The sequence below is a fragment of the Orycteropus afer genome, unplaced genomic scaffold (genome assembly GCF_000298275.1).
Source record: "Orycteropus afer afer isolate SDZICR_OR568_19922 unplaced genomic scaffold, OryAfe1.0 scaffold00391, whole genome shotgun sequence".
NCBI lineage: Eukaryota > Metazoa > Chordata > Mammalia > Tubulidentata > Orycteropodidae > Orycteropus > Orycteropus afer.
The window spans coordinates 2,255,360-2,276,037 of NW_006921978.1; positions in this window are offsets into that span (position 1 = coordinate 2,255,360).

A 20,678-nucleotide genomic window follows, 5' to 3' on the forward strand; every position below is an offset into this window, starting at 1 on the left:
GGCTGACTTCTCCTCTGTCAGGGTTCCAGGCTTTTAATCCCCTTTTTCCTGCTCTCCCTCACTGCTGCTTTGGGTGTGCCTAAGTTCCTCTCTTCACCTGGATCCCTGCGGCTGACTGCTCCTTTGTCTGGGTTCCTGGCTTTTTTCCCCCTTTCTCTTGCTCTCCCACTCTCCTGCCCTGCAACTTTGGGTGTGCCTGATTTCCCTCTCCTCACCTGGATCCCTGTGGCTGACTGGTTCATTATGGTTAGGAACAAATTTGTGAAGGGAGCCCCTGCATCCTTGAAGAATGCTGTGATTGGTATTTTATGTAAGCCAGATTTGACAGTGGGAACTGCCCTAATTGAACTAAGAAAGTTAACTACAATGGGGCTGATTGGGCCCTGTGGTAATAGGGGCCAAGTGGCAGCAGTTAATTGACAAAGGCAACATGGGCATGGTTACCATAATGGACAGCAGAGTTGAAACAGTAATCAGAAAACTCTTACTCATGTGGAATTATGGCATTGGCTGTTTAGGCATGGTGTTCCTAGGAGTGAAATACATGGCAAACCTACTAAATATTTAATTGATCTATATAGATAGAAAAATTCTAGGTCATATGAACAGCAGTCTAGATTGAATCACCAGAATATAATCACAGCCTTCCAATCAATTCCCAGACTTGACTCAGTTTAAAGCCCACAGCCCTTTGAATGAAGGCGAGGCCAGGCTCCCCCTGAGGAAGGACCCCACTACATTGCCAAAAATGTTTAATGCCAATCTTTCTTCCAGCCTTCCACAAAAGGATCTGAGGCCTTTTACAAGAGTGATTGTTCATTGGGGAAAAGGAAATAATCAGACATTTTGGAGATTACTGGATACTGGCTCTGAACTGATGCTAATTCCAGGAGACCCAAAGAGTCATTGTGGCCCACCAGTCAGAGTGAGGGCATAGGGAGGTCAAGCTATTTATGGAGTCTTAGCTCAGGTGTGTCTCACAGTGAGTGCAGTGAGTCCCCTAACCCATCCTGTAGAGTTTTCCCCAGTTTCAGAATGCATAATTAGAATAGATATACTGAGAAATTGGCAGAATTCCCACACTGGGTCCCTGAAATATGGAGTAAGGGTTATCATGGTAGGAAAAGCCAAATGGAAGCCATTATAACTGCCTCTACCTAGACAAATAGTAAACGCAAAGCAATACTGCATCCCTGGAGGGGTTGCAGAAATAATTGCCACCATCAAGGACTTGAAGGATGCAAGGGTGGTGATTCCTACCACATCCCCATTTAATTTGCCTCTTTGGCCTGTGCAAAAAAATAGATCGATCTTGGAGGATGACAGTAGATTATTATAATCTTAATCAGGTTGTGACTCCAATTGTAGCTGCTGTTCCTGATGTAGTTTCATTGCTTGAGCAAATTAGTACATCTCCTGGTACTTGGTATGCAGCTATTGATCTGGCCAATGCCTTTTTATTGATACCAGTTTCAAAGGACTGTCAAAAGCAGTTTGCCTTCAGCTGGCAAGGCCAACAATATACTTTCACAGTGCTTCCTCAGAGGTATATCAACTCCCCAGCTCTATGTCATAATTTAATCTGCAAGGATCTTTATCACTTTCTCTTCCACAAGAAATAACACTGGTTCATTATATTGATGACATTATGCTGATTGGATCTAATAGGGAAGAAGTATCTATGACTCTAGACTTATTGGTGAGACATCTGTGTGCTGGAGGGTGGAAATTAACTGAACAAAAATTCAGGCACCTTCCACTTAAGTAAATTTCTAGAGATCCAGTGGTGTGGGGCATGTCAAGATATTCCTACTAAAGTGAAGGATGTTATTATATCTGGCTTCCCCACAACTAAAAAGGAGTCACAATGTCTGGTGGGCCCCTTTGGATTTTTGATGCAACATATCCCTCATTCAGGTCTGTTGCTTCGGCCTATTTATCAAGTGACTCAGAAAGCTGCTAGTTTTGAGTGGAGCTCAGAACAACAGAAGGCTCTGCAACAGGTTCAGGCTACTATTCAAGCTGCTCTGCCATATGATCTTGAGCCATATGATCCAGCTGATTCATTGGTGCTTGAAGTGTCTGTAGCAGACAGACATGTTGTTTGGAGAACTTGGTAGGTCCTTATTGGTGATCACAACACAGACCCCTGGGATTTCAGAGAAAAGCTCTGCTATCCTCTGCAGATAACTACTTTCCTTTTGAGAAACAGCATTTGACTTGTTACTGGGCTTTAGTAGAAACCGAACACCTACCCATGGGCCACCAAGTCACCATGAGGCCATCATGAACTGGGTGTTGTCAGACCCAGAGTCATAAAGTTGGACATGAACAGCAGTATTTCATCATTAAATGGAAGTGGTATATCAGAGATTGGGCTTGAACAGGACCTGAAGGCACAATCAAGGTGCATGAAGAAGTGACCCAAATGCCTATGGTCTTCACTCCAGTCACTTTACCTTCACTCTCCCAGTCTGCACTATGGCCTCATGGGGAGTTCCTTATGATCAGTTGACTGAGGAAGAGAAAACTTGTGCCTGGTTTACAGATGGTTCTGCACAATATGCAGGCACCACTGGAAAGTGGACAGCAGCAGCACTGCAGCCCCTTTCTGGGACTTCCCTGAAGGACAGTGATGAAGGGAAATCCTCCCAATGGGCAGAACTTTGAGCTACACATCTGGCTGTTCACTTTCCATGGAACAAGAAATGGCCAGATGTAAATTGTATACAGATTCATGGGCTGTGGCTAGCGGCTTGACTGGATGGATAGTCTGGGAGTTGGAAGGAGCATGATTGGAAAATTGGTGACAAGGATATATGGGGAAGAGATATGTAGATAAAACTCTCTAAATGTGCCAAAGGAGTAAAGATATGTGTGTGTAATGTGAATGCTCACTAAAAGGTGACTTTGGCAGAGGAGGACTTTAACAATCAGGTAGATAGGATGACATTTTCAGTGGACTAGTCATCCTTTTTCTCCAGCTACTCCTGTCATTGCTCAATGGGCTCATGAAAAAAGTGGCCATGGTGGCAGGGATGGAGGTTATGCATGGGCTCAGAAACATGGAATTCTACTTACCAAGGCTGATTTGGCTACCACCACTGCTGAGTGCCCAATATGCCAGCACCAGAAATCAACACTGAGTCTGTGATATGGAACCATTCCTCAGGGTGATCAGCCAGCAACCTGGTGGCAAGTAGATTACATTGGACCAGTTCCATCTTGCAAAGAACAGTGTTTTGCTTTTACTGGAATAGATATTCTGGATATCAATGTGCCTTCCCTGAATGCAGTGCTTCTGCCAAAACTACCATCTGTGGACTTACAGAATTCCTTATGGTATCCCACACAGAATTGCTTTGGATCAAGAGACTCACTTCACAGCAAATGAAGTGCAACAATGGGCCTATGCTCATGGAATTTACTGGTCTTACCATATTACCCATTATCCTGAAGCAGCTGATTTGATAGAGTGATGGAATGGCCTGCCGAAAACAATTACAGTGCCAGGTAGGTGGTAATACCTTGAAGGGTCGGGGCAGTGTTTCTCAGGAGGCTGTATATGTTCTAAACCAGCATCCAGTGTACGGTGCCAGGATTCATGGGTCTAGCAACCAAGGGATGGAAACAGGAGTGGTACCACTCACTATTACCACTAGTGACCCAGTAAAAAATTTTTGCTTCCTGTTCCTGTACCCTATGCTCTGTGGGTCTGGAAATCCTAGTTCCAAAAGGAGGAACACTCTCACCTTAATATTCAGTCCCTCATCATTACCATCATTGAAATATCTCAGAGCTACCTGCAGATGCTCTCCAATGACTTCTGAACTGTTGTCATCATCATCATCACTGCCTTTGAAGTATTCTTCTTGGTCATCGATATTCTGCTGGCACACAATCCCAGCCACTCTGAAGCCATTGTGGATGGTTTTTGAGTTATTTCTCCCCAAGCAATAGTCACCCACTTATAGACTTCTGTAAATATTGCCCACTTCAGTCATCTTGATGGTGTGAACTCATTAGTCCCAGACTTCACCCATTCATTCCAGTCTGCTCACAAAAGTCTTGAATGGGTGGTTGGCCGCTATCTCTAGTGGCTATTGCTTGCAAGTAAGGCTACTGGTATGACTGTGATATGAGCACCAGTTGAGTTAATGTAATTTTGAATGATTTTTTCTTTATGCATGGTCATAGTAAAATAAAATTAGTAAAGATTTCTTTAAAAGGAATTGCCCCTGACTGGCCCTATAACATTTGTCTACCCATAGTTTCATACCATGATACTATTCATCCCTTATTATTAAAATCAACACCACACTATTGGGCAGTTTTTGTGGAGCATGGTAACTCTCTTAAAAAACAAAACAAAACAAAACACTGGCTTTAATTTCACCTCACTTACAGTGCAACCAAAGACTACAGTGAAATAAGAGATACAATACTGATTGCATTGAATTGGAAGTTAAGAAAGCCACACAGCCATTTTGGCTTCTTCATGCCTCTGGATCAACAGAAAAAGAAGAGCATTGCTGTACTATCTGGTGTGATAGATCCTGATTACCAAGGGGAAATTGGATTGACATTGCATAATGGAGGTAAATAAGAATATGTCTGGAATACAAGAGATTCTTTAGGATGTCTCTTAGTACTACCATGCCCTGTGATTAAAGTCAATGGAAAATTACAACAACCCAATTCTAATATGACTACTAATGGCCCAAAACCTTCAGGAATGAAGGTTTGGGTCACCCCACCAGGCAAAGAATCATGGCCAGCTGAGGTGCTTGCTGAGGGCAAGGGAAATCCAGAATGGATGGTGGAAGAAGGTAGTTCTGAGTATCAGTTATGACCATGTGACCAGTTGCAGAAATGGGGACTGTGATTGTTATATTTCTTCCTTGTATATGTGCATCAAGTATTTTTGTTTCCTTCTGTTATGAACTATGAAATGTAAACAAGGTTAATGTATTTCAGTTGTACACATGTTAGTGTATTGTGTTAGATGAAAATATGACTTTTTAATTGTCCTTATTTAGAGATTATGTATGGTTAGGGTGATGTGTACAACTGCCAAGTTGACTAGGGGTGGACTGTGATAGTTGGAGTTGTGTGTCAACTTGGCTGGACCACAATTCTGAGTGTTTTAAGCAGTTGTAATGTGGGTTATTCCCATGCTGAGATCAGATGTATATGTTTTGAGCAGCCAATCCATTGAAAGGGAGTTTCCCTAGGGATGTGGCTAACTTCCAATATATTTATGGACATCCTAGGAAAAGAGACACTCTTCTGTGAATCGGGATCCTGTTGTGCTGCCTACAACTGTCTGTGAGCTAATAATCCACCGTTCAGTCTGGAAATCTTGGATTCATCATTAGTTGGAGTCAACAGCAGGTATCTGCCTGCCAGCCTTGAGCTTGTCAGCCCCTGCTGCGTGTGAGTCAGGAAAAGCCTCCAGCTTGACATTTGATCCAAGAACTTGGGACTTGCCTGCTTCTATAAGTGTGTGCCACTCCTCGGAAGGAAGACGGGGCAATCTACTTCCATAGTGATACTGCCTCGGCAACCCAAGGAGGGGTCACTATGAGTTGGGTCTGACTCAACAGCACATAACAACAACAACAACAACATAAGTGTGTGAGCCATTTTCTTAAGGTAAGTTTCTCTTTCTCTATAAGATTTACTGGTTTTGCTTCTCTAGAGAACCCAGACTAACACAAAAACACTGTGGAGCACAGTTCTCTGAAACATACAGTATTACTATGTGCCATAGTACTGTTGTTGTTGTTATTGTTATGTGCCGTTGAGTTGGACCCTACTCATAGTGATCCTTCCTTGGGTTTCCAAGGCAGTATCACTATGGAAGTAGATTGCCCCATCTTCCTTCCAAGGAGTGGCTGGTGGGTTTGAACTGCCAGCCTTCTGGTTAGTAGTCGAATGCCTTAGCCACTATGCTACCAGAGCTCCCTAGTACTACAGAAAGGAAATCAATATCATAACTAGAATAAGGGAATCCTTAGATTTCCTTAATTATTTTAAGGAAAAACAAAACAAAACAAAACACATTGCTATTCAAGAGAATTTCGTGGTTCTGTTATTACTACATGTTATATTATCTCTTCCCAAAAAGTATCTATGTACCATTTCTCAGTAATATGATTGTGTTTTCTCGATAATTTTCTTCTATGTTCTTTTACAGAAACACAAGACAGTGGATTTTTATCCAACGTTAAATAAATCAAGTAATTGTCTTAGTGTGGAGATCTTATTTAGTTTTGGCTGCAGCAAACATAATTAATCTTTTTTTTTTTTAGGTTTTAATAAATAGATTAATTTGTTTTTCAAATATGAAGAAACCTCTGTTCTGCTCAATAGAATCTTATTTTATTTTTCATGGAGATAAGGTCATTGTTCCTGTCTTGTTTAGAGCATTTTTCAAATAAGATACAATCCAAAATGAAAGAACTCCAGGCAAAGAGTGAACATATGCATGTTTTATAAGAGGGACTGTCTTTAACTATGTCTCATAACTGCTACCTAAGTAAGGAAAAGTATTTTTCTTCTGTATTTTCCTCTCTTCAACAATTCCCTTTCTGTTTCTTATTTTATTTCTTCCTTCATTTTTTATTTTCATAGTCTCTGTCTTACCTTCTTCAGATGATGGCTATTATTATTAAAAGACTGTCATAGACCTCTACTTCCCTTGAATGCTTTGGAGCTAGCATGCATGAACACCCCTTATAGAACATCTTGAGGCATATTTTCTTATATAGATTTCTAGGGAAAAGTAAACTTGTTCTGGTCGCACATAAAGAGGTGGTTTTTCACAGGAGCCTGGCTTCAACATTTGTGCTTTATTTGTGATTGATGCAGTTATTAGCAGTGTTAAAGTGAATACCAGTTATCTACATTGAGCTTATTCTCTAATTTAAAAGCTCCGGACTCATACTTACTGAAAATTTTATACAAAATATCTGTTTTTGCTCTATGGTACAGTGAATGCCATGTTGGACCCAGCTTTACAGTGAATCAGTACTGAACAATTCTAATTCTAGTCTGAGAGTTCACATTTTTCTTGTGTATCTGAAATCTTAATTGCTAGAAGAAGTGATAAGCCTCAGAATGATTACTTAGATATTAGGTTTGAATTTATGTGGGCCAGAATTATAATCTTGAAATTAGGCTGAGATGAGTTGAAAATTTTATCAATTTTCTCTGTTTCAGATGAAAAAGAAACAATCTTTCCTTATACAGAAATATAACAAATTACTACTAGATGATGAGGCAGGATGTTTGGAAATCAAATGACTACCACATAGTGGTTATATGTATTAACCAAACTACTAACAAGTCAGATCAATCAGTGTCTCCATTAGTAAAATTGAAACCACTCAAGGTATTCCTGGCAGGAAGGATTTTAACATAAGGAATTGGGTACCTATTGAATCTTTGGAAAAATGGGGGAGTAGAGGTAAGGAAAACTACTATTAGTATTCAAGAGATTGGAAAATTTCATAATTGACTGGAAACCACAGACTGTGATCTCAACTACCTGCAGAACTGCAAGTGAAAGAAGGTGATGCAAACTTACATCGGCCATTTATCCATGCCCATAATTGTCACTAGTGGAAGAGAATAATAGTACTGTCTTTTCTCCTGTTCTCTAAATCTCTTGCCAGTGGTTCTTACTGACAGACTGCAAATTGGGATTCTGCTGACAAAATATTCTGTGATGCTGGTAACAGGTTAGAGAGAGGAAATGCATTGCTGATTTGATTTTGTTTCTGTTCTGCTTTTAGAAGACACCATTCAGAAGGGATTAGTATTAGGATCTATCCTACTCCAATATGACCTCATTTTATTTAACTGATAACAAGAGGGGGAAAAAAAAAAAAAAAAAAACCTATTCCAAAATGAGGTCATATTTGCAGCTACAGGGGTTAAAACATCAACATATCTTTATGGAGGACTTAACACACAAACAAACACATAGATAGGGATTTATTTTAAGAAATTGACTCACACAATTGCAGACCTTATGTTTGAAATTTGTAGAACAGACTGGAAACTCAGCCAGGAGTTGATCTTGAAGCAGAATTTCTTCTCTGGGAAACCTCAGTGTTTGCTCTTATGGCCTTTCAATTGATTGGATGAAGCTCACCTTCCTTATAAAGGGTAATCTTTTTTATTTAAAGTCAAGAGATTTTTGAAGTCAACTGATTGTGGATGTTAACCATTTCTCCAAAATACATTTACAAACCTTGATTCTCTCTCTTACTATCATTGAGTCGGTTTCGACTCATAGTGGCCCCTCTTTGGGTTTTTGAGAGGGTATCACTACAGAAGTAGATTGCCTCATTTTTCTTTGAAGGAAGTGGCTGTTGGGTTTGAGCCTCCAGCCTTTTGGTTAACAGTCAAATGCCTTAGGCACTACACTACCAGAACTCCTAACACCTTGATTAGTGTTTGATTAAATAACAGGCTATCATATGTACCTGTGTTTACATATAAAACTAACTAGAGAATTCTCACAAACTGATGACGTCTTGACAGTATGTATCAGGGTGGAAATATTATGAGAAAAGCCCTAGGAAACTTCCATTCAAGTGGCTGGAATTGGATGATAAATTAGTGAGTGTGATATGACTTTGTTTATTATCCTACCTAAGGTTAATCAGAGCAGTGATTCTTAATGTGTGGTCTCTGGGAACCTGCCTTCAGCATTGCCTGGAAATTTTTTAGCTTGGGTCTTGCTGTAGACCTACTGAATCAGAAACTTTGGGTTTGGGATCCAGAAATCTGTCCAGATGGTTCTGATGCATGCAGGATTTGGGAACCACTGCAAAAAAGCTCTGGTGGCATAGTGCTTAAGACATTTGACTGATAACTAGAAGGTTGATGGTTCAAACCCACCGGCCACTCCTTGGAAGGAAGGTTGGGCAATCTACTTCTGTAGTGATATAGTCTTGGAAACCCAAGAAAGGGTCACTATGAGTCGGATCTGACTCCACAGTAGTGGGTTTGTCTTTTTGGTTTGGCAAAAAAGCTAAGGTAGCTCACAAATAATTTACTGTTTAGAGCTAGTGGGAAAGCAGAAGCTGTTGTCCTGGGATCACTAGTGCTTACAACATAAACACATGGCAAGCAGCAAATAGGCTCCCCCTTTCCTATCAATATGAATATTAAACGAGGAAAGGTGTTGCAGGTGGCTGCTCAGTCAAATTCATTTGGCTCCTGGTTCTCACTCCCACAGATCATTAGATAAATCTTAGATCAGTGACAGAGAAAAGAAAGCCATCTTTCATCTCTTTCTCCATGTCCAGTTCACTTCATCCTTCCTGCCCTAAATTATCTAATCAAAAGAGCATATGAAAGAGCACTCTGACACTGCCTGTCACCCAGTCATATCCCAAACTAGATGCTATTAGGAGGAGAAAAAAAGATACCCACAAAAAATACATGATCCAAAATATGCTGGCTTAACACTATAGGTACTGTGGTCAGACAAACCTTTTTAGAGTGGAAGGAGCTTTCAAGAGAAGTGAGCTTCTTATTAGGTTGTGCTGTCATCATAGAGAATGACAAATAAAGTGTACACATGTAAGAGACTTGATTGCTCTGAATGTGTTTTGTTAAAATTTTATATTGTTTCAAAGATATAATATCCAGCCCTTAAAAAAACAAAAAACAAAACAATTCTCATTCAGGAACAGTACACCACTTGGAATCATGCTCAGTCTTTAGGAATCAGGGTACAGATGACAGCTCTCACTGTATGCAAGACACAGAAGAAGGAGAGAGAGGCAGGTACGGTAACAGGTAGAAAGGAGCCTGAGAAAAGGAAACAAATGCTTTATTATTAAATTTAGTTTTTGGAAACTGACAAGGAGAAAAATAATCATAGGATAATTGGGCTGATTTATTGCCACATTCATTCCCTCAAGTTCAAGTTAAGAACACTACAGAATGGACTCTGAATGCAATCTTGCCTTATCTACTCTAATGACATAAACATTCATTAATAAAGAGATGGAGTTTAAATACCATCAATGAAAACATTGCAGCCATAAAATGCTCAAGTCTAACATATGCTCTACTGACAGTTTTTAGAGCTAATTCAGAAAGATAGGCTTCTTTCCTGGGTACTGAAAGAAGGCTGTGCTGTACGCAGCAGTGAGAACAATTCACTTAAGCAGCATCCATTTAAACAGCAAACAGAGATGTCTCTCAAATGTGTAATCAGCACTGGTACTTGGGATGAAGGGTTCCTACGGAACCTGCTACAGGATGTGGGAAAATTAGTAAAGATGGTTAGTGAAGAAGCCAGTGATTCTTCCAAATGCTACTAAGAATCTAGAAGCATAACGCCCATAATTTTCTTCCATCCCTTGCAGTTGTTAATTAATTAGTTTTCTTATTCCCAAGAAATATTTACACTTTCTGCTATTTTCTAGCCTATGGATATAAGCACGGGAATAACAGTGAATAGGACAGAATAAAAAGCTCCTTCTAGAGTGAATTCCAACTCATAGTGACCCTATAGGACAGAGTAGAATTGCCCCATATTGTTTCAAAGGCAGTAAATCTTTACAGAAACAGTCTGCCACCTCTTTTTCCCATGGAGCAGCTAGAGGATTTAAACTAATGACCTTAGTTAGCAGCCAAGGTCTTTAACTACCGTACCACAGTTGGTTGTTGTTTGCCGTCAAGTCGGCCCCGACTCATAGCGAGCCCTCCTTGGGTTTCCGAGGAAATATCACTATGGAAGTAGGTTTGCCCAACCTTCCTTCCGAGGAGTGGCTGGTGGGTTTAAACCGCCAGCCTTCTGGTGAGCAGTCAAGTGCTTTAGGCACTATGCTACCAGACCGTACCACAGGGCACCTCATAAATCTCCTTGGTTGAACTTGTAGTTTAGCAATTCATAAAAAAAATCAGTATGCTTTTCTCCTCTTCTCTTTTGCTCTTCAAATATGTTTTTCTCTAATTAGGAAAGGTGAAGAAAACTGTCATCAGAATTTATAAGACATGATATGGTTTCATTATTAAGGACACAAAACATTTAGAAGTTAGGCAACTAGGAGTCATAATAATAAACAGGTAATGTGGACCAATAATAGCAACATTTCTGATGATTTCCCAGTCTTTCAGCTTTTCCTTTTTTTATGATACTTAGTCCATATTATGACATTCTTATGGCTTTTTAACACACTAAAACTACAGAAAACATTTTTTAGCACATTATAATATTTGAAAGATAGAATTCACAGGTTATTGGATTTTCAGAGTGATTGAATCTTGTTGTTGCTGTTGTTATGTGCTGTCGAGTCGGACCTGACTCATAGCGACCCCTCCTTGGGTTTTCAAGGCGATATCACTATGGAAGTTGATTGCCCCATCTTCCTTCTGGAAGTAGATTGCCCCATCTTCCTTCTGAGGAGTGGCTGGTGGGTTTGAACCACCAGCTTTCTGGTTAGCAGTAAAGTGCCTTGGGCATTATGCTACCAGAGCTCCTAGAATGTATTAACTCTCAAATCACCTCTTTTTAACAAAAATACAACCTATTCAAAACTTGTAAGTTATTTAGTATCTGATGTCTTCGAAACACAAAAATACAAACTCACTGCCATTGAATTGATTAGACTCGTAACTACCCCTCCTTGGGTTTCTGAGGTGGTATCTCTACAGAAGTAGATTGTCCAATCTTCCTTCTAAGGAGTGGCTGGTGGGTTTGAACCTCCGGCCTTATGGTTAGCAGTCAAATGCCTTAGGCACTATGCCACCAGAGCTCCCATCTGATGTCTTAATACTGCATAAAATCAATAGAATAGTCACTAAAGTTATGGAGAGCTAGTACATATCTGGTTTATACATAGTCACTATAGCCACATATTTTGAAAAGCTGATTTTTTTTTCCAGATGATTTTTCTCTCTTTGATTTTTACTTTTGCTTTTAAGTGGCTAAAATGTTATGATATCATTTAAAGAGTCCTAACCAGAGGGCAATCCTACTTCTGTAAGTGATACTGCCTCGGAAACCCAAGGAGGGGTCGCTATGAGTCAGGGCTGACTTGACGGCACATAACAACAACAACCAGACACTTAATATTCAGAAACATACCAGATTACTAGGGAGGATGGTGGAATCTTTCTAGGAGATACAGTAACATTATTTGGTAGGCTTGGTATGCTGATTGACTCTGACCCTAGAGAACAAACACCTACATCTCTTCATCAATTCAGGCCGAAGTGACCCACTGAATTCTTGGGATTCATTCTATTCTGTTGCACTCATTTTAAATTAAGCTGTATATATTTTTTCAGATGTCTAGAACATCATCTTCACTCAACAAAGTGAAAATTTGGACATGAGTAGCATTTAACAGAGAGTTTCCAATATTGTTCAAGCTGACTGGTATATCAAAGTGAATTGGTTCATTTATGAGACCTGTGGTAAGAGAGTCTGTGATCGTACAAGTGTCAAGGTTCAGAGTCCTGCTCATTTTAGGCTCCCTTCTCCCACACCCACAGAACTGACAAAACCACAGAGCGGAGGCACAGTGTCAGAGTTCAGCACTCCTAATTTCAACACACACACACATACCCAAACATTCACACATATACATATGTTGTGTAGGATACAAGAGAAGGAGAAGGAGTCTGATAAAGAGTGACACATTTCTTATGAATTTGGCAGGAAAGATAATTAAAATTGTTTAAAATTAGTTTAGATAAATAAAAAAAAAATGAGACATTTCTTGTTTCTCAATATTGTTGTTGTAAGGTTCCTTTGAGTCAATTTTGAATCATAGACACACTATGTACAACAGAATGAAATACTGAGGAGTCCTGCACCATCCTTAGAGTTGTTGCTATGTTTGAGCCTATGTTGTGGCCACTGTGCTATGAGTTGGGTCCGACTCAACGGCACATAACAGCAACCGTCTATGTACAGGTTCCACATGAACACAATTAAGTATTCTTGCATTCCCATTCTTCCCAATAGTATCCATAATTTATTATGATCCATACAGTGGAATGCTTTTGCACAGTTAATAAAATATGAAGAAATATCTTTCTGGTAGTCTATGATTCAGCTAAGATCTATCTGACATCAGCAATAATATCCCTCATTCCATGTCCTCTTCTAAATCTGCCATGAATTTGTGGTATTTATCTGTTGATGTACTGCTGAAGCCAGTTTTGAATTATCTTTAGCAAAATTTTACTTGCGTGTGATATTAATAATATTGTTTGACAATTTCCACATTCCATTGGGTCACTTTTCTCTGGAGTGGGCACAAATATGGATCTCTTCCAGTTGGTTGACCAGATCTGTCTTCCAAATTTCTTGGAATAGATGAATGAGCTTTTCAAGTGTTGAATCTGTTTGCTGAAACATCTCAATTACGTCGGTCCCTGGAGCCCTGTTTTTCACCAATGCCTTCAGCGAAACCTGGACTTCTTACTTCAGTACCATTGGCTTTTGATCATATGCTGCCTTCTGAACTGTATGAACATGTACTCATTCTGTTTGTTTCATTGATTGTGTACTCTTTCCATCTGCTTTTGATTCTTCTTCTTGTTCAATATTTTACCCATAGAATCCTTCAATATTGCAGCCCAAGGCTTGAATTATTTCTTTAGCTCTTTCAGCTTGAGAAACATAAGTGTGTTTGTGGTGGTTAAGTTTGTGTGTCAAGTTGCCTAGGCCTGGATGAGTGGCTGGGCAGCTGGATGTAGTATTCCCCATGATGAGACTGGTAATCAACTCCATGGTGGAGTCTACTTTGAGCAGCTGAGTAGCTGCCTTTGAGTATGTGGTCTGCTTCTCAAATATAAGAAACAGCTTTGGGAATGGTCTCTAGCTTACGGCATGCTTGAACCCTGCATGTAGCCATGTCATTGTTCAGCAACCTGCCATGCTCTGCTGACATTAGGACTTTCAATGGATTTGAATCAATGGCCTGCCATGTGGTTTGGTAACATCAGGACTGTGCCTTTTTATTTGTTGACCTTGGGCTTGTTAGCCTCAGCAGCCAGTAACTGCCTGAGTGAAGAGATGCATCTAGCTTCAGTGGGCCGGGAGCAAGAGGCAGAGCTAAAGCCCAAGGTTGAGGGGCTTTCAGACACCCCCTAGAGCCTAGCACTTTGAACTCAGACTTAAAGCCTCCAAAATGTAAGAGAATAAACTCCTGTTTGTTAAAGTCAGCCCATTTGTGGTATATTCCTGTCAGAGCAGCACTAGGTAACCAAAATAGTGTTCTTCCCTTTTTACTTTTTAACTAAAGATCTTTGTGTATTTCCTTATAAAATTTTACTATGTCTTCTCAAGGAACCCTTTGAAATCTTCCGTTCAGCTCTTTTGTCATTACGTTTTCCGTTCACTTTAACTACTACATGCATTCTAGAGCAAGTTTCAGAGCCTCCTTATAGATCCTTATAATCTTTTCTTTTTTTCTTGTCTTTTAACGACCTTTTGCATTCTTCATGTATGACATCCTTGATGCCACCTCACAACTCTCTGATCTTCAGTCGTTAGTGTTCAGCGAGTCAAATTTATTCTTGAGCTGGTGTCTCCATTCAGGTGAGATGTAATCAACATCATACTTTTGCTTTCATAGACTTTTAAAATTATATAGTAGCAATTTATGGTCTGTTCTGCAGTCATTCCCTAGTCCTGTTCCACTTGATGCTATTGAGCTTCTCCATCATTTCTTTCCACAGATATAGTAGATTGGATTCCTGTGTATTCCACCTGGTGAATTCCACATGTATAGTCATCACTTATGTTGTTGGAAAAAGTATGTGCAATGAATAAGTTATTGATCATGAAAAATTTTATCATAAATATCTGTGGCATTGTTTCTATCAGTAAGACCACATTTTTCAACTATCAATTCTTCTTTGTTTCCAACATTCACATCCCAATCACCAAAATTATCAATGGATCTTGATTACACATTTGGTCAATTTCAGACTGCAAAAGTTGGTAAAAATGGTCAAATTTTCATCTTTGGAATTAGTTGACACTTAAATTTGAATTATAATCATATTAACTAGTTTAATATTAATTAATCACATTAGTTATATTCATATTAACTGGGCATATGGACATTATCTGAACGTTGACAGCATTGTGCTTTGGGATGGATCTTGAAATGTTCTTTTTAACGATGAACATGATGCCATTCCTCTTCATTTTGTCATCCCTGGCATAGTAGATCATAGTAATGTACAATTCAAAATAGCCAATGCCAGTCTATCTCAGGAGCTCTGGTGGCATAGTGCCCAAGACATTTGACTGTTAACCAGAAGGCTGGAGGTTCAAACCCACCAGCCACTCCTCGGAAGGAAGATTGGGCAATCTATTTCCATAGAGATACTGCTGTGGAAACCTACGGAAGGGTAGTTATGAGTCAAATCGACTCAATGGCAGTGAATTAATACCTAGGATATTGACCTTTGTGTGTTTCATTTCATTTTTGATATCTTCCAATTTTCTTACATTCATATATTGTATCTACCTTGCTCCAATTTTTTATGGAATTTTGTGGCTGTATCTTCTCATACTGAGTCATGCTTCACAGTCAAATGGCAGTCCCAGAAACTTTATTATATCCATGTCATTAAGGTCAACTCTACTTTGAGGAGGCAGCTCTTCTTCAGTCATATTTTGAGTTCCTTCCAACCTGAGGAGCTCATCATCTGACACTATATCAAACCACGTGTCATTGCTATTCATAAGATTTCCATTGCCCAATTTTTTTTAAAGAAATTTATCATAAGATCCTTCTTCTTAATGTGTCTTAGCCTGGAAGCTCTGCTGAATCCTATGCACCATTGTGATTGTAAATTCATAACCAATACATGTTAATTATAATACAATTATAAAATTGATGACAGAAATATCTAGATAGGAAATAGTGTGGCAAAAGCACTAAAGAAGACATTCCTTATTATTTTACTTCATGTGAGAGATGACTTAAAATATTAGTTATACTTTTTTTTTTTTTTGGCTTTAACAAACAGAAATTTATTTTCCAACTGTTTAGGAAACTAGACATCTGAATTCAGGCCACTAGCTTTAGGGGAAGGCTCGCTGTCTCTGTCCTCCTTGGAGGAAGATTTTTGTCTCTTTTCAGCTTCTGTTCCTTGGTTCCTTGGCAATCTTCATGTAGCATTATCTTCTTCTTCTTCTTCTTCTTTTTTTTTTTTTTTGACAACTCAGTATAATTTATTATCCATGCCACAGAGATAGAGGATGAGAAGAGAGGAAGTAAATGGGGTGTCTGAAACAAAACATTTACCAGAAGTACAGAGTAAACAGATGTTGCACTTACCCTTCTGAGCACAAAAGAAGTCTACAGATAAAATCTTGCTCCAGCCACAGTCTCTCCCTGGAAAAAGAAGAGACAGATGGAAATGGACTCTCTTGTGGGGCCTCTTCTCCATGTCCTGTCTAGAGGCCTCCTTCTCACCTGCAGTGATGGTGGCCTGAACAGCAGAGTGGGGCAAGAGTGGACATCTTTGGTTTTTTGCTTGGCTCCAATACATGCTGCAGACTGCTGTATTTATTTATTGTGATTTGAGTACAATTTCATAGAGCAGAATTTGTTTTACATTCAACAATTCATGTACATTTGATTTCATGCACCAAATACCATCCTCAACCTTAGCCCACTCTCTTCCCCTGACTTTTTTGCTTCCCTGTGGATACCCCTCCCCCCATGCCCTTCTTAACTATGTGCTCTTGTCTGTCCAGCTTTCCCTCCATGTGAATAATGCCCCTCTGGTGCCCAGTGGCCGATTGCTCCAAGATGTGTATCTCTGTAGAGTAGGTGGGTGCATCTCCCTGAGTTGAGTGTTCTGCATGTAAGTCTTTCTACTGTTGGGCTGAGGGCCAGTCCTTGGGAGTGAGTCCTATCCCAGGCCTGAAGGGTATTGCAGGTTCATAGCCTTGAGGGTCCTACCAGATGCCATTTGACCAGTAATTCTGCTATTTGTTTTTGAGTTTTGTTCCACACTTTTCCTCCCGCCTTATCCAGGATCTCCAGTTTTGATCCCTTCCTGAGTGGTTGGCACTGGTACCCGGGTATCATCTAGTTCTTCTGGTCCTGAGGTCCATCATATCTTTGGACTAATTGTTTGCAAATGCCCTTGATATTCTTTAGTCTTCTTCACTTCAGATGAGATCATGCCATTAGCTACATCTTAGATGGCCACTCAAATCTTTTAAAACCGCAGTCACTACTCACCCAAAAGATTAATTATGCCTTTTAAAATAAATCTTGACTACTCACTTAGAAAGACAATGATGTATTTAAAAAATAAACTTTTGATATAATGATATAAAAAATAAATTTAAGTGATTTAAAAAATACATTTTTGATATAATGATATAATGACTAGTTTTCACTTATTTATTATTTATATTAATATTATGATATTTCAGTTAAAAATAAACTGTCTATAAAGTAACTAGTGAAAGCATTAGGAAGAAATTAAGGTTCCTGTATTCTTTTGAGGAGCTCTGGTTGTGTAGTGCCTAAGGCATTTGACTGCTAACCAGAAAGCTGTCAGTTCAAACCTACCAGCCACTCCAGGAAAGGACAGTTGGGCCATCTACTTCCATAGTGATACTGCTTCAGAAACCCAAGGTGGGGTCACTATGAGTCAGGTCTGATTTGACAGCAGTGGGTGGGTATTCTTTTTAAATTTTAATGATGATATTTATTTTTCTATAACTTCATGTTGTTTATTTTTACCAACAGAAAGAATAATATCAAGTTGGAAAAGGATAAGAATAAAAGTGAAAGGATATAGGAAATAGTAAAAAAGAAAAGAAATGAAAGCATAAATTAATTATATTATGATAATACAAGTAATAGATATGTATTGTTAAGTGCCATTGAGTCATTTTCAACAAATGGTGACCCCATGTGACAGAGTAGAACTGTTCCTTAGGGATTTCTAAGCTGTAATCTTTCCAGAAGCAAATTGCCAAGTCTTTCTCTTGCTAGGTGAGTTTGAAGTATTAACTTTTAAGCTTGCAGGCTAGCATTTGACAATATGCATCACTATGGCTTATATATGTATATATATAGATATTTTATACCATGTTCAAGTAGTTCCTCAAATCACAGTCTTGAAACTTATCCTTAAATTTACCAAATGAAAGTAAGTAGGAAATCTTTAGTGAAGTGTAGCAACTAGTGTATATTTGGAATTACTAACCCATCTTTTCCTCTACTCTCCAGTGTGTTTGCATGCATGTGTATATGTGCTTGTGCATGCACACACATTTGTATGTGTGTGCATGTGTGTGAAATGTGTGTGTGATGTCAGTGAATGCTTTAATATCAATATCCATTTCTATCCATGTGTTAAACTATGCCCATTCTCCAGGACATCCTTCTTTCCTACCCCATTAATGAAGACAACTGACTATCACCTGCAGGCTTAGCTTCTTCCCAAGATGTGACATAAATAATGACTTCAAACAAAAATAATCTCTTACTCCACCTTCTGAGACTTAGAATCAAATCACTCTGGTTGTTAGTTATACTTTGATTACTCAGATATTTGTGATTGTGATTTATCTCATTCTGTACATCTTATCCTCAGCTTTAGCTTTCTTTCTTAATTGCTTGTTACTTAGCTTTGAGTTAAGGAGCTCTGGTGATGTTGTTGTTAAAGCATTTGGCTGCTACCTAAAAGGTGGGTAATTTGAACTCACGAGCCCCTCTGTGGAAGAAAGATGAGGTGTTCTGCTTCCGTAAAGATTTATAGTCTTGTAAACCCACTGGGGGTCATTATGTGTTGGAATCAACTTGATGGCAATGAGGTTTTTTTTGTTTTGTTTTGTTTTATTCTTTGGTTAGTAGCCATCTAACTACATTTGGAGCTACCTTTCTGAAGCCAGGACTCTGTGCTATTGCAGAGGTCGCATGCCTATGAAGCCACTCCTGCTAATATTCTTGATTTAAGTCACCTCCATCTGCTTCCCTTCCAGTGTTTCACTTATCAAAGTGACCACTCTATCCATCTGGTAATTCAGGCTAAAAACTTTTTGTCATTCTTGAATTCTTTCTTTTCCTTATATTTAAGGAGTTCATAAATTCTGATTTGCCTGAAATAGTCTCAGTTTGCATTTGTTTTCCCTGGATAAATATTACTAGAGTCTTCTTTCATTCTCAAGGTGTTGCAGTTTGAGTTATACATTATATGTTTATATAATTCATATTACATAGGTAATGCACAAAAGTATCCCTTTGATACTTCCTTCAAAATATACACAGTACCCACTCCCTTCTCTTTATCTCCATCGTACTACCATGGTCTACACTATTATTCTTTCTCACTCTGACCATGATAATACCCTTTAGCTAGTCTTTTTGCTTCTATAGTTGCTCCCCTATAGTCTGTTCTCCACCCAGGAATCAGAGTATGTCACTCTTTTGCTATAACATTCCAAAATTTACTATCTCCCAAAAAAATTTGAACATTTTGCTATAGACTAACAGTTAAGCACTCAGCTACTAACCAAAAAGTTGGCCATTTGAAGCCACCAAGAGGCACCTTGGAAAAAATGCCTGAAGATCTGCTTTTGAAACACCTCAGCCACTGAAAACCCTATGGAACACTGTTCTAATCTAACATACATGGGGTCAATATAATTCAGCTTGATGGCAACTGTGTTTTTTTTTTTTTTTTTTTTTTTTATTGTTGTTGTTGTTTATTTGTTTGTTTATAAGACCAGAAGTGATCCAGTCTATATCTGTCTTTCCACAAAAGACATGGTGGTAGTGAAGAAGGATAATCTATTTTTTCTTTTTATTTTTTTTTCCCTCAGCCACAGCAGACTCCTTGTCTCATAAACACAGTGATCTTACTCTAATTTTCACAAATTTTATTATCTTTGGCTAGAGTTTGCATAAGTAGTGTCCTGACTTCATTCAGGCTGCTCTACACTCAAAGGTCAACTCATCTGAGAGATTTTTCTAATGACCCTTATTAAAACATCTGCCTTCATTCAACACAGGAAACAGATATAACTCTAGGTATATTTTAAACAGAAAGGAATTTAATTAAAAAGTAAGAGTTTACAAAGTCTTTGGAATGAGAAGAAATCAGGGAGTCACCACTGGATTCCTGGTTTTGGGGTGACCTCACTGTAGAGTTCAGGCAATCACTGTTACCATTGTAACTTCCAGTTATGGATTGAATTGTGTCCCCCAAGATTGTTGTTGCTGTTGTTAGGTGTCGTCCAGGTGTCTTTGACTCATAGTGGCCCTATGAACAGCAGAATGAAACACTGCCTGGTTCCACACCAGCTCCATGATCCTTGCTATACTTGAGCTCATTGCCACAGTTACTGTGTCAATCCATCTTGTTGAGGGCCTTTCCCTCTTTCATTGATCCTCCACCTTACCAAGCAAGACATCCTTCTCCAGAAAATGGTCCCCTCTGACAACATGACCAAAGTAGGTGAGACAAAGTCTGGCCATTCTTGTGATCAAGGAGCGTTCCAGGAGCACTTCATTCAGGATAGATTTGTTAGATCTTTTAGCAGTCCATGATACATTCAGCATTCTTTGCCAGCACCACAACTCAAAAGCATCAACTCTTCTTCAGTCTTCCTTATTCATTGTCCAGCTCTCACATGCATATGAGGTGAT